General features: G+C 38.0%; 1 protein-coding gene across 12 annotated transcripts in view; it reads left to right on the top strand.

Annotated features, from left to right (window-relative positions):
• DAB1 (DAB adaptor protein 1) overlaps positions 1–21,328 on the top strand; it is a 440,923-nt gene that overhangs the window by 288,856 nt on the left and 130,739 nt on the right. For 9 of the 12 annotated variants that reach the window (XM_051801374.1, XM_051801333.1, XM_051801395.1 and 6 more), the window contains one exon: positions 14,605–14,717. The exons of the other annotated variants lie outside the window; for them this stretch is intronic. The gene's annotated coding sequence lies outside the window, so the exon portion shown is untranslated. The remainder of the gene's footprint in view (positions 1–14,604; positions 14,718–21,328) is intronic. 12 annotated transcript variants of the gene reach the window in all.

The raw sequence follows: 21,328 nt of genomic DNA, 5'->3' as shown, positions 1-21,328 counted from the left end.
ATATAATTTTATCCGTCAGTTGAAATGTTTAAATGAGATTGTTGATGTTTGCAGTTTGTAGAATTTGGAAATGCAAAGACTTTAATTATGCCCATTTGAAAATGAAGAACTTCAATTACTGATGCAATATACATTTCTTATTTTTCTTTTACATAACTGTCTTCTACCCTGCTGAGAGATTAGTTACTTAGAGAATAGCAGGCATCATATTGGTAGTTTTTCAACCTAAAGGGTTATACTTTTTTTTTTTTTCAGTACTTGAAGTAACTGAGGGAAAAATTGTGAGTGCTCTCAGTACACTGTTAAAAAAAAATGCTTCATTTCTGTTCCTAGTTACTTGAGATCGAACTCAATAAACTATGCTAAAACAGCAAAGAAAATGAGCACTTCAACTTGTTTAACCTTCATTGGGTTTATTCAGGTGCCTCAAGTAGTTGCTCAGATCAAACTGGGATGAAGAGATCCAAGCTGGCAGGACTCAGTGCTCCTGCAGGAGCAGGCAGTGTTGGTAATTTGACAGCCTTTCCAGGACCTGTCAGTCTCTGCCTGGAGACTGGCCATAACAGTTCAATTGGCATGTGCTTTTTACCAGATTAACATGTAATAGGTCACTTGAATTTTCCCCTTATTGAGTTCATACCTTTTGTTTAATTCTCTCTCACAGTAACCTGTCAGTGTTGATGGGAGGAAACAAAAGCTTTCTCTGTATTTAGGATATTTTTAACAGGTATTTAGCATGAAAAATTTGGTTTACCCTCTTTTTGATTTCCTTGTATAACCTTTACAAATCCAACAATTTTTAACCTATCATATTTTGCTTGTGGCTGTGGTGGAGTAGGAGACTCTGCTTCCTTGATCTTGAGGTTAGTGATGATGGTTTGCACTAATAACTTAGACTCCAGTGCATCAATGCAGTAGAGGATTCAGGGCTTAGGAATTTCCAAGTAGCTCCATGATTAAGCCAAGCACAAAGGTAATTAGGAAAGAAGCAAAATACTTTTTAAATACTACTTTAATGTAGTCCAACTGATATTCAGGAAATAAACAGTCAATGCAGTGAATATTTTATTTATATTTCGATTTTTCCCTTTCATTCCTTTATGTAACAAAATACACAGTTACTTTATTGTTACTGCCTTTTATGCCAGTTTTCTTCAACTTTTGAGGGCTATTGGCAAATTCAAACCTTTTAATGGCGTTAGATGATTAGATGACCTGTTAGGCGTTCATGTCTTAACTGTAGCAGTTATACCACAAATATCAAGGATCTTGCCAGTAGGTGGATTCCCCCCCTTTTTTAACATAATGAAAGTTTTTCCATTCTAGGAGTTTTTTTCCTGTGGATGTGCATACATTTTGAAATTTGTTCATTGTGCCACAGTGACACTGACAGTGCCATTTGAAAATGTTATGGCCCTGGTAACACCTGGTAGATGTTTGCAATAAAGACTCCCTTTTTTAATTACACTATAATTAATACAAAACAAATCAACAGGAAGTGCTACTTCACACAGCATGTTGGCAGTTAGCTCAAGTTTAAAAACAGTAAAAAACCATCAGTGAGTTTAATAAAGATTACTTTATGAATGGGTTTTTATTGTGGTTGCTGAAGTAATCAAATCTCAGATTATGGCTTCAGGACAGTCCACCGTCCCTGTGTGATAGTTTTCATATATTCTGACCTATTTTTCTTCTTTCTGAAAACAAGAGAAATAAAATGTTTGTGAAGTCCTAAAGAGGATAACGAATTGAATTGACCACTTACTGTTCCTGGCACTCGATTTTATGATCCTTACCTCCCTGGTGATGGAGGGAGCTATTCAGCAGCACTGTGTGAGAGTTACAGATGATGAAATTTGGTGAAGTTCTTTCAAATCAGAACCACTACCCTGATTTACATCAAATGAGGGCCTGTCCGCTGTTGCTATGTTACATTTGTAGCAAATGCTAATTGATTTTGGTGCATAGAGATCTTCAGAGAAAAGTGAGAATTATTACTGAGTGAATCCCACTGTGCCAAGCTTCAGTTACTGGATTTCAGTGCGGGGTGCTCCTGGAGAGGACATGAAATCCTCTATATGTGAAAGAACACTAGAAAATAACTCTGCTGCAGCCTCAAAATGGGTCTGAGACTTCAGCACTCCTGACTTTGGGTTTGATGAAGAACAGCAAGTGATTTTCATTCTTGCATAATTTGTTCAGTTAGACTCTTGGGTAAGGTGAAGAGATTGCAGAGGGAGGAAATTCCATGGGATGGTTCTGTCGCTCATCAGTGTTTGTAGAAGCAGCTGTGTTTGTTAACTTACACAGGATGTCCAGTCCTGACAGCTAAAATTTAGGTGAGAGGAATCCTGTTCTCAGTCAGTGAACTCTAGCTGCCTTTTTCCAGGCAGCAGAAATCCAGGGGAGCAGATCATGTGCATCAAGCTTCGAAATATTGCTCAAGCCTGTGTAGAGAACTCTGTTCTTTATTGCAAAAATCATCTCTAGTTCAAAGAACAGATTGCAAGTGACCCATACACATTGTGGGTGGCTGACTCTGCTAATCAGTATTTTTAGGTGGGACTTTTTGATGGAGGTGGGAATTAGTACAGTACAGAGAAGGCAAATAGTGCACGTAGACATCATGTGTTTTGTGGATCCAGTAATACAATAATAAATTGATGAATACAGTGTTGATTTTCTTCTTTGTGGCTGAAAGTATGTACATAATTTGCAATGTAGACAATGAGTAAAGGGCTATAATATCAAATTTAATGTCTTTAATGGACTAGCTCTAAGACTTTTTCCCATTTTGGTGGACTATGCTACTTTATTTTTGGCTGTTTCACAGTGCTTATTTATTTATTAATTTAAAGAGATGTACTCTTAGATTGAATGATAGTGAATGTATCTCATTTTCATATATGCACGTATATTTTCATGAGGAAGACTAACAGTGGATTTTTCCAAGACATTCTTGGTTTGTTGGGAGAAACAAGCATCAAGAAACCACTAGGAATTGTGCTCATGGAGTGTATATCTGCTTTCTTCTCCAAAAAAACCCCATTCTGGAGATCTGTGTAGGGTCACTGTTGTATAGTCAAACAATACTAGAAGAAAGCAAAACAAACTGAAATCAGAATCTCTGAGGATTCCTTCCCATTTTGGATGTGAATGTCACAGGTGTTAGAAAAGACCTACTTAATCCTAAATTATAGTCAACAGGAATAGAAGTAGTTTGTGATAGCTCTCAAGTTTTCACATTAATAAAGTGTGGAAAAGTTCAGCCTAGAGTTCCAGAAGGTTGTTGCACAGGCTTTGGTCCCTGCTGGCACAGATCTTTAACATCTCAGTATCACTGCATGGGATAAGATGCAGACATGACGCCATAGTGTGTATTAATCTTGCTGAGTCCTTCTGAGAGTCCTAATTGTTCCAGCAATTGCTTCCTGTAAGAGGTTGGCTATACTGGGTACATTAGGGAGAGGACAGTGCTGAATAGAATGAATTGTGTATTCAGATGTACTTTAGCTTGTACAAAAAGTGGAGAAAATCTTGTCTGCCTGTCTTGAAAGTAAGGGGGGTGATGTCTGGAGGAACAGTTCCAATGCTTGACAATTAATAATAGCACTTTGAAGAGAAGCTTTTAGCAGAAGGCAAGCACGTAGGTTACAGAGAAGTACAGAGAACAATGTATTTTTTGTGCTAATATGTTGAGATCAAATAACTCATTAATAGGAGAATAATTTATAAGGATGATGCAAGTAGAAGAGTAAAGTTCTTCTAAATATTAATCTATTGCATATATTATTTATTGTAATAGAAGTTTGACTAGTAGACGTGGGAGACCAAAATGCCTTGCAACTTGTAGAGTTCACAAAGTGCTTTTTTAAAAGAAATTTCCCTTAAGTGAAAAATGCTGGTGTAATGTTTTGGTGAGATGCTGGAAAAGCAGTAACTTGTAAAGTTGGTTAATGCATCTCAGTGCAGTGGTGTGTGAGAGAAACTTCTTTGTCGTGGTGCAGTATGAAGTCTGCAGGGCTCTGGGCAGAGCTTGCAGATAAAGGACTTAGGGGCACTCATTCTGAGGAGCAAATAGTATGTACGTGACTAATACAGCGGGGAGAAGGTGTAACTTACTTGTGGAGTATTGAACTAGGCACAGGAGAACTGGATGCTTGGGGGTGTAGGAGCCTGGTTGTGCAATGAAGCAGTTTTGCCTGAACAAATCAAGGATGTTTGTTCTCTCCAGTTTTTTAATATTTAAAGCTTATGAGAAAGATCTTAATATATATATATATTTAATATATGTATTGTATAAGATATAGAAAAGCTTTTCTATAAAAGTAAGAGTCACTAACAGGGTCTTATGGTATCATAACAACATCTTAGAATCGTAGAACGGCCTGGGTTGGAAGGGACCTTAAAAGATTATACAGTTCCAACTCCCCCACCATGGGCAGGGACACCTTCCACTAGCCCAGGTTGCTCAGAGCCCCATCCAACCTGGCCTTGAACACTTGAAGGGATGGGACAGCCACAACTTCTCTGGGCAGCCTGTGTCAGGGCCATACCATTCTCACAGGTGAAGAATTTCTTCCTCACCTCTAATCCAACCCTCCCCTCTGTCAGTTTAAGCCATTCCCCATTGTCCTGTCACTCCAGGCTGTGAGCAGTCTCTCTCCATCTTTCTTGTCGGCTCCTTCAGGTACTGGAAGGGCTGTTAGGTGACCTTGAAGCCTTCTCCTGTCCAGACTGAACAATCCCAGTTCTCTCAGCCTTTCCTCATAGCAGAGGTGCTCCATCCCTCTGATTACCTTGGTGGCCTCCTCTGGACTTGCTGGAACAGGTCAATGTCCTTCCTGTGCTGTAAATCACACTTGGGAAGAAAAACTCTTGAGTTTTGGCACCAATAAAAGTGTCTTATTGACCCTCCCACCTCCAGTCTAACATACCAAAGGTTACCTTTTTAAAGTCAGAGAAGTCCATTACATTTTGTTGTTACAGCCTTAGGAGCTGTGCTGCAGTGTACCCAATAATATTTCAAAAATACAGTGTGAAAAACAGCTCAGGGAAGAGTCAGGGTACAGAAAAGAAACAGCTGCCATTATAGGTACAATGTGTTATTAACCACGGCCTCCCTTTTATTCACTGAATAATTGTGTATTCAGCAGTAACTTGTGAAACAGTGTGATGTCTGTTAATAAACTGGAGTAGGATACCTTTTAGTTGTTTTTTGCAAAGGTGTTATATGCTGACCTACTTCTTCAGGAGCACGTGTAGACAATTATGTTATGTATTCTGTTTTTGAACAGTCTTTTTGTAGTGCAAAGCCTTACAGATTGCTGTCATTCAAAAACCTGACATGACTGAATCCCCTCCTGTGATAATTCTAATTGATCACTGATGCTTTTAAGGCACTGATACAACCTGTAGAAGAATTCTTAGTGTGTGAAGAAATGTGTCCTGCTTATTTTGAAGAAGCGGAGTTCATATATGTTCACAAAGATTTGTAAAACAGTTCCTTGTATATCTTTGCAATGATTGTAAGTTAGACAGTGTGTTGTAATTGAGGCTTCAGCCTTCTTTATATTTTGTGAAAACTTTTGATGTGTTTCTTACTGTTCTTGTATGTTTTTCTGGCACCTGTTGATGTTTGAAAGATGGTTGTCATGTTTCAGTGCAGAGGTTTGGGTAGAAAACAGCTTTTCTGATGTTAACTGCTGTTAACTTTTCTGGAGTTAGTCAGAGATGCTCTTCCTGCCATTATGTGATCTTCATATATTGTTGTCACTGATTCAGTTGTGTGTAGGAATGTGTTCTGCTTAACATAAATAAAATGTTGCCTGCCCTTGGGTTTATGCTGTGGTAAAACAGACCTAATCGTGTGCTCTACTTTAATGCTTTGTGCTGTTGTTGTGTAGCAGTAAATCTTACAGACAGGGGTTCTGTCCCCTGGGGATCCAGTTTTCTTTATATCCAAGTGAGCAGTAAAAAAAGCTTTTCACCTGCATAGAAACCTGTAGGCCTGTAAGCTCTGCATGTGCTTCTGATATCAATGCCTTCATATATGGACGTAGGTAGAAAATGTAACACCACTTTCTGAAATGGCCATCATAGCTTCCTAATGAGACACTTGGATTTTTTTTCCTCTTGTGACAGAGTTAAATGTTACGTATTAGCCATAATGCTTAAATTGATGAAGTGTAAAACTAGTGAAATGGGTTACTGGGAAAGGAAGTGAAAATATTATGAACCATATGCCCTAATTTATGTCTTCTTAGAAAATTCATCTAATGAAATTAAGTATTTGGAATAATTCAGCTTACAATATTCAACAAGAAGTATAGTAGTAATGGTAGGATGATCTTACTTTTAATATAGTAAGGAAATTACAACTTTTCTGGGAAGGAACATCAAATCTCAGTGTGTTGAGATCCATGTGCATCATCAGGTCCAGTTTGAGTTTTTTTCCTAGGAATAGGCTTACACAATTTGGTGTAATTGAGTAGCTGTGACGGCAGCTTCTGCTGTGTTCTTTGTGACCCTAAACAGAGGCAAATGAGATGCATGTTCTTGACATGAGTTCTTAATCCGGTTCCTGGTACCCTGAGTTAGCTCTCCTTTCCTCATGGCTCCTTATCTGGATGCAGCTCCTCTCTTACAGATGATTGTCTCATCTGCTCTAATCCTCCCCCTCCCCTGAAGCAGTTTTTACCTCTTGACTCCCAGACTAAACCTCCCAAGTCCTCCATTATTAAACAGCACTTCAAAATTCTTCTCTTCTGCTTCTTGTGATACAAGACTTCACGTCAAAGTCTATTTCTTTTTTCTCTAGTCTGATACTTGTATTTTATGCATTCAAAGTCAGCAGCTTTCTGGGTGCCCTGATGGAAAGACAAACCTCTTGCTGTCACTTCAACTGGTTTGTGTAATTTCAGTTCAGAGCAGTAATTAAAGAAACAGCCCGTTTTCCAGGACAGTGTTAATAGGAATGTGCATACAAATTTTAATTCCTTCTGGAGGCTGCAGGAGGGTTGATAGTGTAGAGGGATTTTAGTATAAAGGAGTCCTCCCTGCAGAAGTGTGAAATCTCATTTTTTTACTTTAGGTAGTTTTGACTTTGGGATTTTTGGATTGTGGCGTTTTTTTGTGTGTCTGTTTGTTAGGGGATATTTGGTTTTGGTTTTTTGTTTGTTTGCTTTTTAGGTCTCCATCCATTGTATGGAGACCAACTCTTACTCCCAGTTTCAAAACTCAGAAAGCTTTTCAAAAAGCGTTCATAATGATTATTTAACATGGTCAAGACATGGTATTTCCCTACAATCTAAATCTTGGAAGTGATTCAACTCATTCCTCTTCCCTCATGTCCTGAAAATCACACCAAAGCAGACACCCTTGACATGTAAAATTGTAGCCTGAACAGTTAAAAATCTGGCAAAGTTGCAAAGTAATTGAAGGGAGTAATTGAAGGGAGTGGGAAGTGTCAGACAACCTTATCCACAGGTGGTGCTTCCTGCCCTGGCTTTGAGTAGAGAAAATTAAAATAGGTGGCTTTAAGGGAATTATTTAGCAGTGTTACTGTTCATAGCACCATCATAAATAAAATGCACAGAATTTTTGGTGATATATCAGACCTTGAGATCAAAGATGTAAGAGGTGGTTGGAAGAGCAGATTGTGTAGGGATTATGTACTCATTAAGGTACTCTGGGTCTAATTGTTTCAGTCAATGGAACATGTGTTACAGCCGATGACTCCTGTGAGGTGGAGCACAAGGGTCAAAGATACCAAGAGTCCTGTTGACTCCAGTTGATGGGAAAGAGAAGAATTTAAACTATGCTGGAGTTTGAGTCTTAGAAGAGAATGTGAGATGTGAGGAGCTTGGAAAATGGATCCAGCTTGATGAACTCTTACACCTGGGAGGCGATTGAGAGCTTCTGAAGAAGGAATGCAGTACATGTAGTCATAGTTCTTGAGCAGATTCAGGTGCTTTGCCTTTTGTAATTGTTTTGCAGTTCTGATGCTGCCAAACTACCTTGTGGTGATTCAGATATTTCTTATCAAGTGTTTTTTAGCAACTGGTATGTCATTAGCAAGAACATAGTAAATGTGAGGGTGGTGAGGCACTGGATTGCTCGGAGAAGTTGTAGCTACCCCATCCCTGGAAGTGTTCAAGGCCAGGTTGGACGGGGCTTGGAGCAACCTGGGATAGTGGAAGGTGTCCCTGCCCATGGCAGGGGGTTGGACTGAGATTATCTTTAAGGTCCCTTCCAACCCAAACCATTCTGTGATTCTGTCTTCTGCCACAGTATCGACTGTTGACTTCAGTTTTCAGGAACCTGTAAAAGTACCTCCACCTCTACATTTTCAGGATAATCATTGTGTCTTTAATGGCTATACATGTCTGAAGTATTTTGCTTAGGAAAGTGAGTTTTGGGATGTGTTGTTGCAATTCAGTTGGAGGAAGATATAAATAAAAACAATATTACTGTCCATGGGCCTTCACTAGAGAATTCAAGACATGCACATGCTAAGTCAGTGAGTGGAAATGTCATCCTTCAAAGACACGTGAAATACAAGGACTATGATAAAAGTCTTGTGCACTTAAAGGTAACTGAGTTACAAAGAAAGATTGTAGTTCATGGAATTATATCCATGAGTCTTTTAATATACTCAAGTTGTTCTTTATCTCCTATGGAGCATTTCAGAATTTGTTTCCCTGGAGGTGACTGAAGTAAGACAAGAAAAATCCTACCTGATCCTTAATAATCCTTCACATGCATGGTAATACTCCAGAATTATACTATCATTGGGTAATTTACACTTAAATCCTTTCATTTCTATGCTCCCATCCTAAAAAAAAAATCCTTTAGTGTTATAGGGAGCCAGGGATTGCATACTTGAAATACCTTGGCCTTGTTGCCAGTTTAGTCTCACCTGCTTAGACTGATTTATTGTGGTGGGTTTTTTTTCAGAGGGCAAGACTGAAAAATACATCTCTCCCATTATAGTTAATAGATTCAGGAAGTAATTTGCAGATCAGGAAACAATGGATCTCATCTAATAAAAGCACTGCCTAGGTAATTCATAAGGAGGATAAACTTGTATTGTTAAGCTTGCACATTTTGCTCCTATTTGTAGGCCATATATTGCTCTCTTGTGCTTTCCACCATTAAGCAGTAATGTTATTGCATTAGTGAAAAAGCACTACTGTTTGACTGGCTTTCCAAACCACATACAAAATCAAATAATACATTTTACTGAATTATGAAGAACTGTGTTACTTGTTTGTAACCGCTCACTTAGTTATTGCTCTCAGGGCTCCTTGTTACAATTTAATCACTTCTCTGCGTCTCTCGAGTTCACACAGGCTGGTGTGAGGCAGTGAGAGGACAAAGCAAAATGACTGGCAGCTAAGTGTTTCAATCAGTCAAGATACTGATTTATTTCTTTGAGGAGGAGCGTAAAGGAAATGAGAATGGCTGTTTTTTGTAACTGATGCGCTGAATAGTCATCAGTTAAACTGTGGAGGTCATACATATGTGCTGAAATCTCGAGAAAGGAAAAAAAAACCACTAGAATGTGTCTTGTCTCCCACACTGCACACAGTCTGTGGGAAGCTTCTGATGTTCAGCATGTCCTGAAAAGGCAGCACAAAGGATGAGTCTGGAATCCTTTGACTTACGGGGTTTTTATCACAAAAGAAGTGATATGAAGCATTAAAAGGCAGGGTGTTAGAAATTCTTTGTTGTCTGTCTAGTTACTGTATACAGCTGCGAAGTTTTTAACTGTATCCAGGACGTTATACTGCAGAATGTTTAAACTGCACCAAATGAATTGTAATAGGGAAGGTGGTGTGAATATCTGTGCCAATGGATCCCTTTTGGAGTAAAAAATATAACTCAACTAGAGCAAAAATAGGAGTAAAAACATTGGTGGAATGTGATAGCTTTGCTTTAAAAATATTCATAGGTATGCCTGAATAGGAACAGGTACATTAAAGTTTTCATTGCCGACTTTTGCAATAGAAACCATGTAATTTTATATCCCCCTTGAAGTGTTGTTTTTAATCTGAAAAAGTAATAATTTTTAGATAGTCAAAGCAATAAATATCCTATAGCAAGCCTGACAGCATTAGATGATAGAGTTAAGAGACAGAAAAATTCAACTAAAGTTTTTGCTAATGGTGTAAAATCCCTTCTTTTGCCCAATTCTATATTCCATCTTAACTCATACAGATATAAAATCCAGAGGAAGCAAGCAGATAGTTTTGAATGAAATTAGGTCTTTCTAAGAGTTTAAATCTCCAGAGCCCTGTGAAAATCTGTGCTCAACAATCTTTGCTTTTATAGTAAGGAAGATACCTTACCTATCAAGAGACTGCTTTAGTGGGGTATTCCCTAGAAAGCCCACTCTAGCCTAGCCTACATTTCATGTTCTTTCTCTAACCTAAATCCTGAGGTTTTCAAACAGTTTCATAAAATGTATGCACTAAAATTTGATGAAAATGTGGCTGCATGGAAAAAGAACTACTTTAGGAGAAGCTTTTAGTGCTGACAATAGGGAAACTTTTTACTGCCTCATGGAAAACTGCATGGCTGAAACTGTGACTACAAGGAGAGAAAAGGGGACTTACCTCTTGGTCAGAGGAGAAATTTCCAGGTTTGCTGCTAAATGCACTCCGGGGAAGTGAAGGTATCTGTGATATGAAATGATAAAAGATATAGGCAGCCCATTTTATTGCAGGGACTGGATGGCAAAGGAGAAGCCCCACTTCTTGATTACACTGATTTCTGGATGTTTTACGCCTGTTGCAGGTGCTACATCCAAATGAATTGATATTTCTTTTTATGGCACCCATTAAGACAGATTTTCAGGCCTGTTTTGTCTCTTTCATAGGGAAAGTGCAAGATATGGTGATAGATATATGAACATGATAGTTGTGGAAGATAAAGGAGAAGAGAAAATGTGCTGTGGGCAGGAAACAGCTGCTTCAGCATTTCTTTTCCCTCCTGTCTATTTTTTCTGAGCTAACAGTCCATTCAGTCTGAATACAGATCTGTTCTTAATGTGTTGAACTGCATTATTTAGCCCACCACTGCAAGCCAAATTGTTATCCCTGGAGATAAAATTGCTAAGTTGATTTAATGGAGCTGTGTTAATCTAGAATTTCATTTATATCTTCTCTTGGATCTGTGCACTGTAGCTTCTCTGTGTTTAGTAAGGATGATTCTGACAAAAAGGCACAAATACCCAGTGATAGCAGCTCTTTAGCTCTTCCATGCCTGCAAGAAGAGGAGACCCTTGTCTTGTAAGAAGCACTTAAAACTTGCTATTAAGTCCTGTAGTGCCTGTGTTCGCAGCACATCGATCCTTTAGAAGTGAGACACTGAAGAAGCAGATCTCTATCGTGCTCCTTGGCTGTGAGTGATTACTGAGAAACACAGAAAAGACTACCTGAGTGGTTTATTCATAATCTACTTAGTGGCTGCATTCCTTACTCCTGCGTGGTTTGAATGCCACTTGCTACAACCACCAGTTGAAAACAACCAGCCACTGGCTGAAAAGATCTGCAGTGGTTAAAAATACTGTGAGACAGAGAGAGAGAGATGGATCAGATAGTCCTCTGGAAGAATTTGGAGAAGGATTACGTACAAGATAGAATTTGCAAGCCTGGAATGTGTTTTTCCCTACAGTATCTATTTCAGTTTTCTGTGAAATAACTTTCAATATTTAGGTTATTTCATGTTTTGTTATAATCTCTTGGAGGGAGATCAGATTTGAGATTTACAGTCTGAAAACAGGTTGAAATGTTTCCTGATGACGTCTGGAATGTTTTGCAAGGTTTTAGCAGCTGATATGGTGCAGATGAGTGCATAATACAAATAATAACATTTATTTTCTGTATTGCAATCCCATTCCCTAGAATGGAGGTGCATTGGAGCTCTCCTTCCCTTCATTTCTGTGTGTGATCCTAGACACTGTATAAAAGAGGGGAAACTCCCCTCAGTTATGTTTTATAGCAATTTTCTGATCAGGAAATACCAGAATGATGGGACTCTGGTTATGAGCTAGTCAGTGGTGTCAGTATTCAGATATCAACATCTTTAACTCTTTCTTTCTTGTTGATTAGATCACACAATAAATAGCATATTCAAGATGAAATTTTAACAACAGATAATTGGCTTTGGAGAACCGTGTGGCACTGAAGATGCTTGTTTGGCAGCAACCTGTAGTGCTGTAGATAGGAAGGGTCAGAAAAGGGATGAGTATAATTTATTCATGGTGTGTGATAAAAATGATAATCCCAGTGTCGTTCTCCCATATCAAGGACAGAATTATGAAAGAGGCCACTAAAATGTTTTTTGCAGTCATGTTTTGAGTGGACTGTGAGTGGAGCAAGACTGAGATTTACAGACAAGAAGCTGTAGTAATTGGCTTCTGAGCCAACAGCTCATAGATGGACTGTGCAGAATTTAAATTAACTCATGGATCAAGGTGTTCACCACGTTGTACTGAACCTGGTCACTCAGTACTGTCTCTAATGAGGGAGGGGAGAAAAGCTTCCATCTAACCTCTCAGTTGTCCTGTCTTCCTCAAGAAAATGCATCCATTAGACCTTTCCAGATTTGCAATGCTTTGCCTGATCTGATGCAGGAGCACGTGAGCTCTGGCTACTGAGCAAAGTAACCATCTCACCTGGCTTGAATAGCATTTACCATGCAGAATAAGTTTTTCTGCAACAGGTTTTTATAGGGTCAAACTGCTTCTTGCTGGATTTGTATGTGTATTTCTTAATGGAAAAAATAAAAAGTTCTGAATTACCTGTGAAATGCTGAGTGTTTAAAGCTTTCTGCTTGCTAACAGTTCTCTGGTTTGTGTTTGTTTGTCCATAAAGTCTGTTCTTTCTTAAAGTATTTTGTCTCCTCAGAGCAATCTTCAGCTAAAAGTGAGACCAGATTTGCACCATGAGCAGTTTACTGTCTTGAAGCTGAGATTTGTGTTAGGGAAAACATGATTGTTGTGATGCAAGGACAAAAGGTGATCTTGCCCAGATTCCTGTGTTGGTCCATAATTAATGTATTTCTTTCCTGTTAGTTTCAAAGGATTTCTTTCTAGTCAGGAGTTAAATGGACCCATTCAGTGTTTATATTTATGCAAATGATCGGTTTGTCACTCCAGTTGCAACATTAAAGAAAAAAAGCCAGATATTTTACATGCCTTTGAGTATTAAAGTGATTACAATTACCTACATAAAAGCAGTTGCTTTATTAATTAATTAACTTGGAGAAAAAAGGCTAGTGACCCTCTGAAGGAATATCAATAACTGAAACATTAATTATGTAAATAAGATCTGTCTTTACTGTTCATTACTCATAGTTTAACATGAAAATTGCCTTTTAAAATAATGCCTCATTCATATATTTCAATAAATATCTAATCTGCCTGGTCTGTCACTTGAATCTAGAGTTTGAGACAAAGACTCTGCAGTGACATGGGTACAGACCCTGTGGCATTTCCTTTGAACCACCAGCTCCCAGTTCCTAATTGCTGGGCTGGCATTTTTTGATTTTCTAGGGGTCATCCTCTCTGAGGCAGCAGTCCCCTCTGGGAATGAGTTCTTGCAAAATTTGTGTCCAGAGAGATGGAGTTGCTGTGTTTCATAGGTGAGGAAGGAGAGGAAGAAGCAGCAAAATATTTGAAGAGGTTTTGTGACTCTTGTGATTTCAAAAGGGAGACCATAGCAGAGCTGCAGAACCAGCCCATCTCCAAATCCTGTTTGAGGCTGTTGAGATGTAGAATTACTAAGCAGAGGTAGTAGTACCAAGACAAACCAATACCACAGTTAGACCATGTGTTTGGTTGCTGTGAACCTGTGCACTCAGTAAACTTGCTGCTCCTTTTTACCTTTTGAAAATGTGACTGTATGCCTCCTGGCAAGTGCTGCAGGTGATTTCATACAGGCTATGAGAATATTTCCGCTGTATTTCCTCTGCCTTTTTATTTTCTAAAGTTTCACAGGGTGTATTAGCAAATTCTGATGTAGGATTCCTGGTGGGTTTTATTCCATTTCATATCCTTAAAGGCAACAGTCAGAGGTTTCCAGAGCTACTTCTTGCTCAGGTGTCTGAGTATACCTGTAAGAGGAGAAGGAAAAGCTGTGTTTCTTTTTCATAATATCAAAGCCTGTGCTGCAAATAATCTTATTTCAATTTTGGGTATGCAGACAAAAAGTAGTAGCCCTGCAGTCCCAGAAAATCTTTTACTTCCCACTCCCTGAAGAGTACCTGCTTATAAGCCTAAGATGTTCAGATTTCCTGTTTTTAATGCCCTAACACTCACTTTGCCCACAGCAGGAAGGGCTGATGAAGAAATATGTGTGTGTCCCCCCCTTTCCTTTGTAGCATGATAAATTGTGGAAGTCCTGATTGAAAATTCTAATCACAGCCTTGCGGTCCTTCAGATCACAACCCTTGACAGTTGATTCACTCCTTTTCATGCCTGCTGCCTCTGACTGCTCCTGGTGCCTCTTATGCATGAGTCTATCATTAGCACACAAAGCATGATGGATTGGTTGGGGTACCTCTGTCCTTAGAACCTGGGAAATGCTTCTTTTTCAGAGTCAAAGAACCTGTGTGTGAAATCGTCATGAATGAGAGAAGAAAGTAATACAGTATTGGATGTGCCTGTTTGCTGCCACTGTTTAGAGGGAAAATGATGCATTATGGGGACTGTAAGTATATGGCCTGTTTGTTTGGGGTTTTACTCCTCACTGGTGAACGATGCAGAAAATCAGGGATTTTAAGCAATGCATAAGCTGAGTCAGGCAAATGCACAGAACTTGTAGTATTTTTTTGGAAATCAGAACTGTAAATACTTCCAAAATCCTACTTAAAGATCAGCCTGTTCATGAAATCTTTTAACTTTCCGTGTGATCTGATGGCTGAAATGATTACAAATAGTGGCTTTCAGTACTCACTGTGGATTCCGTTCATTTTTGTGGATTCTCTTCTATAGACCCTTTCAACAGGAAACTTTTGCAAATGTTTGCATCTTGCAAATGCTTTTATTCATCTGTGTGACTTGGCATTTAATGTTTCAGTGAACAAGACAGTTAAGTTTTGGCTCCAGTGAAAGATTGATAGGAACAATTTTCGAATGTGGTATCACAACAAAGTGAAAATATGTCATGTTCAAATACTGAGCTCTGATGCGTCATGTGGTCTTGTAATAAATGAAATAGCACTACAGACCTGACAGATCTGCAAGAAAATGGTTTTAAATTTATGATGATTAATTTTCAAGATGAACTGCAATGAAAAAAATTGTTAGTAGATACTTAAAGAAGGTAAGGGGGGAAAGCTTTCTGAAATGATAACAGGCAGGTAATGATAAAGCTGCCTTCACTTTTGTATCATGCTTTCCTAAATTTTTGCAATGAGGAAATTGATATTCTGGCTGCTGCAGCTGGCATTAACAGCTATTCACGGAACTGTAGCATCTCATGGCAATTCCTTTTCTTGGATTTGTATATTGCTTGGTGCTGGTTGTCTCGGAAATAGGAGTATTGCAAAGCAAAGCTGAAGATTTTCTACCAGGTCTGTGATTCTCTCAGAGCTATGAAAATAGAACAGCACTGAACTTGGTGAGAAAACAGAAGTAGCTTGATAGTGTCTTGAAAGAAAAAGAAACTTTTCTGAAACTCAACATGTTAATTCATCTTGAGGATTTGCCACTTGAATATTGCCATTGTTTTGCATTAGGACAATTAAATGTAAAGAGTATTGTTTAGTAAAGTATCATCCAATTTATTTAAACATTGTTAGGTAGTCTCAGGCTAAAACCAGGCCCTGATAGGTCTTATACTTTGCAAGAAATCAGCCATATATGGCAAGTGCTTAAGTTCTATTTGTATTGATTTAGGTTTATTTCTAACAGTGGGGTTCCTTGCTTCACTTCTTTCCATTTCACTGGGTTTGCACAGATGCCTTGGCAATCAACAAGTGCAGAATAGCTTTCTGCACCCATTAGGACTTTGTAGTTGCTGGCAAACATGATTTAATGAAATGAGTGAAGGAACTATACAATGGGACAGATCCTGGATCCTGTGTAAATTGGCAGAATTCTGTTGCCCTGCACAGCTGGTTTGAAGTTGTTGTTCTGTGCTGTTACAGATCAGAAACTGCATTAAACTGAGTGATGATTATGTGTTAACTCTTTCTTTGGTAGCATTTAGTTCAACCGACACTTGCTCTTTGATTGCAGATTGCCAGTTGAAGGCTGTCTTAAGTAGATACAGGCTTTTACATATACACATATACAGAGACCATCTAGTCAATATATAAAATAATATATTGAAGCAGTGACTTTATTTTGCTGCTTATTTGAGTATTTTTTTCAGCAGTTTTTTGCCCTGCAAGACCTCTTTGCTTTATCTAATGTCTCTCTTGTAATATGAACTCCTGCCAAATGCAGGAAGGTAAAAGTGTTAGTTTGTTTTAGAGTTGAGAATACTCTGGAAGACTTTCATGATCAGGACTGATCAGTTACACTGTGGCATTTACAATTGGATAGAATTCAAAGTTTCTTAAGCATAAATATTCACAAGCACTCCATGTCTCATGTGAATGTGTTGTTCAGTGATTCTGATGTCTGTTAGCACCTGACATGAAGTGACCAGAAAACTGTATTCATAACTTTCAATAACAATTGGATTGTATCTCTTTTGCAGTTTCTGACAAGTTTAGCTCTCAAATAACCCGTTGGTTTTTACCATCTGAGCTGATAAAGCTTTATAAGCTTTGGAAGTTAATTCAGAGAACATTTGAGTTGTACTTGCCATCGAAGAAGTTCCATGTGCAGGGGGCTGGTTTATATTTGGGTGGGTAAAACTTCATGACTGTCTTAAGGATTTATGTTATCTGTAGTTACACACAAGATCCAATGGTCTAAAGGCTGTAGAAAAGTGGTTTTATTTTTAAAAAAACATGTTTTTCAGTTCTTTATTTTGTCTGTGTTAAATTAGATTTTCTGATATGTTAAAGTCAGTGGAATTTCATCTTCCATTTCATTACATAAGCATCATCAGAAAAGATTTCATGAAACAACTATAAAGACATATCCAAATTGCTCTCTATTACCATGGAGAGCTGCAATTCTGGCCTTTGTAGCTGTACCCAAATGAAGGTTAATCCAGGCAGCAGGAGCACTGCCTGTGTGCCAGCTGTGCCAGCTCTGTTTCAAGGAGCCTGTCCAAGCCTGCCCACCACTGTCAGGGCTCACTTTTCACAGCCTAGTTCTGGCTAGTTGGGGTCTAACTTAGTTCTGTTCACACAAGCTGCATCCCTGTTTTCTGGGTTTATGCATGGAGGATTTTTGCAGCAACTGGAGATTCTAAATGTAAACTCATCACATTTTAAATGTTCCAAAATGAAAAAAAGAAAAAAAAAAGTAAACCTGACTAGTTTGTGGGTTTTGTGTGTGATCTTGTAGTGATCTTGTGTGTGAAGGGCACTCGAGGCAAGGGCACTCTTGCCTGGAGTGCCTGCTGACAGGGATGAATTGGTGTTGGGTCTCATTGACTGGTCTGTGGCTTTGCATTATACTAGAATTGACTTGAAGAAAGATTTCCAAGATTTTCTTAAAATGTCTTATAAATACATTTCACTAAATAGTGTGGATTCTTTTTAAAAATTGTAACAGACGTTTCCTGATTTTCTTTTCTTGCAAATTTACTGTGAAAAAGGTTTCTTATTTACAAAATATTTATCACTGTATCGAAAGTATGTAGCTTCTTAACACACAATGGAAAAAGCTCGTAAAACTTTTAAAACTAGGTTAATATTTGAGATTAGTATTCTAAATCCTGTCAAGAAGTACCTAAATTATATCAACCTCAGTGACTAAATTTTGACATTTACAGATGGGCCTTTGACTTTACAGTTTGTCAGATTTGACCTGCATATCCTAGGCTATATCAAATATGGAATCTGGAGTATGGAGCTGGAATCCATCTGTGCGGGCAAAATTTTTTCAAATGTCACTGTACATACTTTTTATACTTTAAGATAGTTTCCATCTGAGATGTGACTTACCACTATTGATACAGTTATTAGATTATATTGGAATTATTGGTTATTAGAGTATTAGAACTAATTTGAATTGAAGAGTGCTTATGAGTTTTGGACCTTACGTGAAATATTTTGATACGTACTTTGACAAGAGGAGCCAAACCGTTGGTGGAGATTTTAGTTTGCCTCTGAAACCAGAGAAGTATTTTGCTTCTAAAAAATGAGTGTAGAAGCTTCAATATGTGATAAACTTTTCAATTTGTTGATGGAGCTGCTCATACACACCTTTGTGCTTACTCAAAGGGAAATTTGTGTACTTGGAAGTTTTGTTTGAGAGACTTTGCAGATTCAGAAAGTTCACCATATAAACTCAGTGTATGTGCCTAATGGTAATGGCTGGGAAAATGAAAGGTGCCAGGAAAGCTAAAATTCCATCCTGCTCTGCCATTGTTTGCTGGAAGTGACCAAAGCACTTTTGCAATAGGTGATACAATATTCAAGTTGTATCCTGGCAGATGAAGGCAGACCAATAAAAAGAGAGTGAGATAACATGTGAAGTCAAGATTTGTACTTCCCCAAGAAAATGTGGATTTCTATATAGCCTATTTTAAATTTAATTTAAATCAAATGCCATGCTTTAATATGTAATAAAAATGTGTTCTATAATAAAATTGAGAAGACTTTATTGATATGTTCATGTTTTAAGCAATAATCAGTGTGGTTTGTCTAAAATGGTCTAGACTTTCATTTTAACATGTAGTGACAAAGTGGAAAGGCTGTACAGACGTATGGTGCTTTAATTAATGGGGGCAATACTAAGCTTTGAAAGTCCTCTGGAGCTTTTGTCTCTGTTGGAACATTGTCTGTGCTGTGAATCTTCCCTAATAGTTAAAGCAAATGAAGTAAAATAGCCTTTGGGCTATTTTGTTACACTGTGTTGTTGGGGAAAAATTAATCCTGTGCCATTTTGCATTTGCTGTCTGTGAATCAAACTGTGAAAGCTAATTTAAAAACTTTCACACTCGGCTTGAATGAGGACTGTCAGTGCTTGGAGAATGTCAAATAGAACACAATTAGCTCCAAGTGAGCTAGCTCAGATATACCCACCAGCCTCAGAATGCCCAGCCTTAATGACTGCTCTGATAAACTAACAGAGGTGACAGAAAAGAATTTAAAAGAATTAAGTTGCTGCTGAAAACTCACCCTGTATAGAAGAGATCTTTGAAACCGAAGTAGTTTGTACATCAAGTGACAGGGAGGTGGTGAGATCCTGTGGAAAGCTAAATACAACACAGAGCTGCATCTGTGAAAGGGAGACAAACCCACTGATGAACCTACTCAGAAATTTTAAAGACGTAAATTATTTAGGTGTTGAGCAGTTAAGTTGCCATTTATGGTCCCTGAAGTAGTTGGGTGTCATAGGTATTTATAGAAGAGGCAACTGGTACAGCTGTGGTAGATTGAAGTCCTGGAATGTTTTAGGGAATGATGGAACTACTGCTGTTCTAGTTTGGAGAAATAATGGGGGTTTGAAGTTAATCTCTTAAATGTATCTGTTTATCAAATGCTGCATCGACCTATAATGGGGACATCAGGTGTGAACTTAACTGATAGAGTGACATTCCAAGCTTTGTTCTGGGTGTTCAGAGTAACTCTCACGCTTATGGATGTGAGCAGATCTCTCAGACTACAGATGTTCTAGAGATGGGGATTTTAGGAAAAAGACTGAAGAAGAAATAGCTGAAGTTGTGAGAAGAGTTATCTACAATGACATCAACTGCCACTCTAAGTATAATGACTCTTCCCTTGAAAGATGAGGTTTGTCAGTCACAGTGGACTGTGGCTTTTGGATATTATTTTTCCATGACAACATGTCAGAAAATGTGTTTAGGGCTCATTCAAAACCTTTTTATAATTTTTTTTCCCCTGTTTTTCTTGGAGAAGGCTACCTGCAGAGACTTATCTTCAGGTGCCGAGTGAGGTCTCAGCTCAAGTTACTTGATGAGAATTATAGTGAGCGACCACTGATTTTCCTCATGGAGAAAGACCTTGATGGTAAATTGAAAAGAACTCAATCTGTAAATTAGCATTTTACATGTCATGCCTTCTTATTTGAGCAACACGAATTGTGCAGACAACAGCAACATTTTTAGTTAATGAACCCAACCATGAGCACTATTCACGTTTAACATATTTACAGGGGGTAGCATCCAGTCAAAAAAACCCATTAATTCTCTTTGCATGAATATGGTGTGCATGAGTGCATACATTTGTGTGTGGATTTGTATATATGTGTACACTATTAGTGTATGCAGTGTTAAAGCATATATAGTAATTCAAGAAGAATCACCAAAGAAGTTTCATTAGGCATGTAAATATATTCAGCAGAAGATTTAAAATAACTCTTTAATGGAAAAAAAAGGAAAAACTGTGCCATTTGACATGAGAAATCTATTTTGAACTGTAGTATACGCACAGTCTGTTTTTTGCTTTTCCTTGCTTGAAGTTGTTGCCTGAAATATTATGGTGGCATGCAAAGGCTTGAAGTTTAATTTTAAATTTAATTTGCTTGAATGCTGGCAGGATATTTTTACATAGTAAAATGGCAACTTTGTAATATTTGGCACTCAATTTCTATAGAAATGGCATTCAGGATACATCTTTGGGCTCATAAGTAAAATAAGATGAAATCACACATGTTAGTGATGATTTTAAAATATTTTCAAGACTGTGTAAATGTAATTTCTGCTTTGATTTTTTTTTTTAGTTATATGGGCATCAGGGGGGAGGGTTTGTAACAGTCATATATATATATATTTATACATAAAGCTGTGAATGAACTTTTTCAATCTGTTAATCCAAATGTTCTTTAATAGATAAAAATAGAATCAAATTACTTCACATAAGAATCTGAGATTTATTTAGTGAGCTTCAAACAGAATTATTCTTCCAATAATATTCTGAATATTCTCAGGTTTTGAATAGGGTGCCAGAGGATTACTTTGCTGCTAAAGACTGGGCGTCCTCACCTGTGTTTGCTTATGATCTGGTGACACCAGTTGTTCTTCCTGATGGGATTGCTACGTCTTGCTGAGAAAATATATTTTAATGGCTATTATTAATCTGAAGTATTTGCTTTGAGGTGTTCAGCACTTGTTACCAATATAACTTTCTCTTCAATCGTGGGCATCTTTGTGGAGATATTTGTGAAGGTCACTGAGGATCTGTGTGGGTTATCTCCCTGTGATGTTTCCGAGCCGTTGGCTCTGATGAG

The sequence above is a fragment of the Manacus candei genome, unplaced genomic scaffold, assembly GCF_025592945.1.
Source record: "Manacus candei isolate 608988 ecotype Guabito, Panama unplaced genomic scaffold, ASM2559294v1 h1tg000005l, whole genome shotgun sequence".
NCBI classification, from domain to species: domain Eukaryota; kingdom Metazoa; phylum Chordata; class Aves; order Passeriformes; family Pipridae; genus Manacus; species Manacus candei.
The sequence above is the reverse complement of the archived record's forward strand: the minus strand, read 5'-3'. Positions and strand labels throughout refer to the sequence as shown.